This window comes from Pinus tabuliformis, chromosome 1_2 (assembly GCF_031772625.1).
Source record: "Pinus tabuliformis cultivar Carrire ecotype Pingquan chromosome 1_2, CPIR1, whole genome shotgun sequence".
NCBI classification, from domain to species: domain Eukaryota; kingdom Viridiplantae; phylum Streptophyta; class Pinopsida; order Pinales; family Pinaceae; genus Pinus; species Pinus tabuliformis.
Genome location: NC_142298.1, coordinates 415,122,556 through 415,127,945, shown reverse-complemented (window position 1 = coordinate 415,127,945; position 5,390 = coordinate 415,122,556). Strand labels below are relative to the sequence as shown.

Below are 5,390 nucleotides of genomic sequence, written 5' to 3'. Positions count from 1 at the left end.
AGGGACACCACTTGGCCAACATTCCCTTTGTTAAACCATGTGTTCATGGTTTTTTCGCATTGATATTTGCCAAACATGACCACACAAACTGAGTTCTGTCTTCCTATTGGCATTTCGAGCATGCCCATGTTTTATTGAAGCGATGGACGCCCTTATTTGACCTGGAGACATAATAGATTGGGGTCACACCTATTTGGATTAGGCTACCTACCTTGCCGCTAAATGTAAAATTAATTTAATTAATTAAATTGATTTTATTTTAAATTTAGTTTAAATTATTTTAAATTTTAATTTTATTTTTAATTTAGGTTAAATTAATTTTATTTTTAATTTAGTTTTAAATTTATTATTAAAATAAAATTCAAAACTAAATTAAAATTAATTTAATCAATTTATTAATAAATATATGAAAATTCAAGCCGACCTCACCTACCCAAAGTTATCTCTCTATCCTTCTATTAATAGGTTCACATCTTCTTGACTCTCTCTTCTCAAAATACAGATCTCATTACCCTGATGATGGACTCACTTAGCTAGTCCGAAACGTCGGTTTCATAAATTGCTCACAGGTTTTTCCATTAATTAAAATACATCATACTAGGTTGGAAAAAGTGATTAACAACATTAATGGGCCTCTACAGATTGATTTTAGATACTAGTAATTCTATGATTATGAGAATCATTTTGGCATGCTTAAATGGATTTCATATTGTCTAAATTCGTTTTATATAGATACAAGGAAGAGAATGTGTGACTTTGATACCTTTTCCATAATTAAATTTGGACAATCAAGCACTAAACTTTTGGACTATTAAACACTAAACAAATTACACTATTAAGTTGTAATACCATGATACCTCTTCTATTTAAACATAATTTTTGATAAATCTCAATCTTCTACACTTTTGTAGCATCACTCATGGCTAGAATGAACATTAGAACCTATATTTCAAAAATTTTCCTTTACACCAATATTGTCATCTTTATGAATTTTAGAGGATTGTTTTGTTATAGATTATCAACTTTCATTTATTCCATCGTTGGCTTTAGTCACCAACACTCCACTCATAAATTCCCTCTTGCATAATAGTTTTCACACCATAAAAAATCACATGTAACCCAACATTTAACTGAACTTCCATCTTCCCTATTCAAGCTTCATTTCCTTGGGAACATCTTCATGCAGATGCAGCTCCACCAAAATTTGGTCAGTCTTCTTTTTTTTTTGATTTAGATAATGTATTATCTTTTAAGTGTATAAAATTACCCAAAAAATTCCTCTGAAGCCCTATATAAGACCCATGTTTACCTTAAAACCGCTTACTAAGCCCCAAATATTCAATGATTTTTTTTATATTTTTATATTGTTATGTCAGGTAAAACCTCTCATGGTGTCATTTTATTATAATTGTACATCTTGTTTGCCACATATTTAACAAGGAGACCTTTCATTATAATCATCACATATTTCCTTGTACATTTTATTCATTGTAAATAAGGTTTCAGATAAAAATTAGACTTGAATTGAAAAAGAAGGAGTTACAGGTCACAGGTGAGTACTACACCTGGAGACTGCACTCAAACAAAGGGAACTCTCTTCGTACACTCTACATTCATCAAATGAGCAATTACATCATTAAGTACATTACTAGAACTCAGGAAGTTGCAACCAAACTCCTAAACTCTAGGAACAAATCCTAAACTAAGGAGATACGTTACAACTTGTGTAACCATTTCTCCATTAATACAAAATAATATTAATTATTTTCAACTCCCCTCTTAATGGAGAAAGGATTATCCTAAACTCCTAGCATCCCTCTAAACAATTCAAACTTTACACAACCAAGAGGCTTAGTAAAAATATCAGTTGTGTTATCACAGGTTTTACAATATTCAACACATATCTCTTTTGACAGTAGTTTCTCTCGATGAAGTAGAGCTACAGTGCTCTGCTATTTGCTGCTCCATGCTATGACCCTGGATCCAATGCTGAATGCATAACCTGTGATAGAACTTCGATAATCCAAGTTACCTTCCCAATCGGAATTTGAAAAACCATCTAGAATAACATCAAAATTGTTAGTGTACAAAATGCCATAATTACTAGTACCACTAAGATACCTCAACACACTTTTTGTTACGACCCAGTGAATTTCAACTGGTTTTGACATGAACTGGCTCAACACACTAACAAAATATGCCAAATTTGGTCTAGTTGTAGTCAGATATATCAAACTGCTAACTAGTTGTCTGTACATGGTTGCATCCACCTCTTTAGTACCGTCGTCACTGCTCAACTTTAAGTTCTGTTGTAATGGTGTTGTTGCTAATCTGCACTGCTCCATTTTGAACCTTTGCAACAAGCTTCTGGCATACTTCCCTTGAGTAAGAAAGGTTTGTCCAGAGTGTTTCCATCTCATACACTTGTGACATCTTATTTCTTTGATCAGATTGTTAGCATTCCCTGTTACAATCATATCATCTACATACAAAGAAATCAAAATTGCCTCTGTTTATTAAACCTGGTATACAGATTTGGATCAGTCAAGCTCCTATGAAAGCCATGCTGTACAAAAAATGAGTCAATTTTCTCATACCATGACCTAGGTGCCTGTTTTAAACCATAAAGTACCTTTTTCAATTTACACACAAGATGTTCCTGCCCCTTTTTCACAAAACCTTCAGGCTGTACTAAATAAATTTATTCCTTCAAGTCAGCATTCAGAAATGCAGACTTGACATCTAGCTGGTGTAGTTGCCATTTTTGTTTTGTTGCTAAGGAAATTAGCATTCTAATGGTGTTTAATTTGGCTATAGGAGCAAAGGTGTCATCAAAATCTATTCCCTGTTTCTGTGAGTAACCCTTTGCTACCAGTCTAGCTTCAAGTTTCTCTATACTCCCATCTTCATTTAATTTTGGTTTATACAGCCATTTGCATCCTATGGGGGTTTTACCTTCAGGAAATTCAACCAAATCCCAAGTATGGTTTCTGTTTATTGATTCTATTTCTTCATACATTGCAGCCCTCCATGCATCAGATTTACTTGCTTCCTCATAATTTGCAGGTTCTACAATGTTTAAAAAATTTGACATTAATGCATAGTGTTTCAATTTAGAAGGTAATCAATTATTCCTACTTGATCTCCTTGGTAGGGGACTTACCTCAATTCTGTCTATTTCAGCCTTTTTTGGGCTTGCATTGTTGACTACATTTCCTATTACTTCTTCTTCTTGTTTCTACTCCTGCTCTTCATCTTCCTTACTATTTTCTTCCATTAGCAATGGAATGTCCCAATCGCTATTATAGTCATCGTTTCCTTCTTCAACCTCTTGTAGTTCTAACATTGTAAATTCCCCAAGATTCCCAAGATTGAAAGGACCAACATGTTCGCCGTCCATAAGTCGCATAAGGCCTTCAACCAGATCAGAAATGAACTGGAAGCTCTGTGTCTGTCTCCCATTTCCATAGACTGTCAAAGGCTCCTTGCACAAAGCCTCAGCAACAAAATTACTTACAACTCAACCATCATCACGACACATTCATGGACTATATGTATTGAAAATTCGAGCAATCCGAACCTCAACATTTGCTCCCATAGTTAGAGTTTTGGCTATTCTCTTACCTTCATCATAGCAACTGTTGACTCCGATGGGATTAACATTGCCCCAGTAAGCTTCAGTTTGAGGATGTTCAAGAGGATCTCCATAAACCTCACTAGTGCTTGTAAGTAGAAAACATGCCCCAACACGCTTGGCAAGTCTGGATATGTTCAAGATTCCCGCATCATTGGTTTTGATAGTCTTGATAGGATTGTGTTTGTAATGCACAGGGGAAGCAGGGCAAGCCAAATGGTAGATCTGACCAACCTCCAACAATAAGGGTTCCACAACATCATGCCTTATCCGTTCAAACCTCGGATTGCCAAAATGATGCAAAACATTCTCCTTCCTTCCTATGAAGAAATTGTCGACAACAATAACACTATCGCCTCTTCCCATGAGCCTGTCAAGTAGATGACTGCCAACAAAGCCAGTTCCACCCATCACAACAACTCAGAGGGACTTTCTCTTCAAACCTAGGGGCACTTTAGCCCCCGAATTCACCATCGAACCCGAATGATACTGAGAAAACCGAGAAATAGGAGTCTCATAAACAATCCAATGAGGTTTGTCAGACACAAACCTTCCATTTTAATTAACATTAGAAGCTGAAAAACTAGGTTGAAGGATAAAGAAAGTCGATGCAATGGCTATTCCTATCAAAATAAACAGCAGTTGATGCTCCCTGAGAAAATAATCTACTGGCTTGATAATAGACCACATCTTTTCTGGCTTAAGAGAGTACTCATCACTGTTATTCATATTGGACTGATAAAATTTCTGATCCTCTGATGAATAAGTCTTCAATGAGCCACCACCAGGCAAGTCCGATCTCCTGCCACCAAACAGATCAAGAACTCCAATGCGCCACCACCGAGCAAATCTGATCTGCTACCACCAAACAAATCAGGAACTCCAATGTGCCACCACCGGGAAAATATGATCTGCTACCACCGAACAGATCAGGAACTACGATGCGCCACCACCAGGCAAGTCTGATCTCTTTCCACCGAATAGATCAGGAACTCTAATGCGCCATCACTGGGCAAATCCGATCTGCTACCACCGAACAGATCAGGAACTCCAATGCACCACCACCGGGCAAATCAAATCTGTTGACACCAAGTAGATGAGAACTCCAATGCATCACCACCGGGAAACTCTGATCTGCTGCAACCGAGTAGATCGGGAACTTCAATGCGCCACCACCGAGCAACTCCGATTTGCTGCCACCAAACAGATCTGAAATTTCAAAGTGCCACCACCGGGCAAGGCCGATCTACAAAAAATTGCAGATCTTCCAAAGAGAAAGCGGTTGGCACTCTCGACAGCGAAATACCCAAGCCGAAAACAAAATCGACGCATCTTACGAAATTGGCGCGATTCAGGCTTGATTTTTCGTGCCAATAGCACATTTTTTCGTGCTGGCGCTACTATTTATCTCAAAACTACGCCAAATGGTGCGAATGTTCCTTAATAAACAGCGCCAACCCTTTCTTCCACTCAAAAATGGCACGACTATTCGCGACGAAACCACGCCAACCCTATTTTCCGCTTAGAGATGATCAGTCATTTGAGACCTGTCTTCAGGTGTTACTGCAGTCCACCTGATTCTATGAATGCTTCTATACACTCCACCGCCACTATTATAGCTCCAAATCTCACTCTTATGGTTTGTGATGTTGCACTCATGGCCTAAGGCAACCCCTCCTTCCAGACCTGGTCCAAAAATTTAAAAAACAATGTTTTATTCCCTATACGCGACATTGCCCTGAGTTAAACGCGTGTA

The 5,390-nt window shown here is 37.5% G+C and overlaps 1 pseudogene; it reads right to left on the bottom strand.

Annotated features, from left to right (window-relative positions):
- Positions 1–3,238: 3,238 nt before the first annotated feature.
- On the bottom strand, positions 3,239–5,016 carry LOC149206117 (UDP-glucuronic acid decarboxylase 2-like; annotated as a pseudogene).
- Between the last annotated feature and the right edge of the window lie 374 nt (positions 5,017–5,390).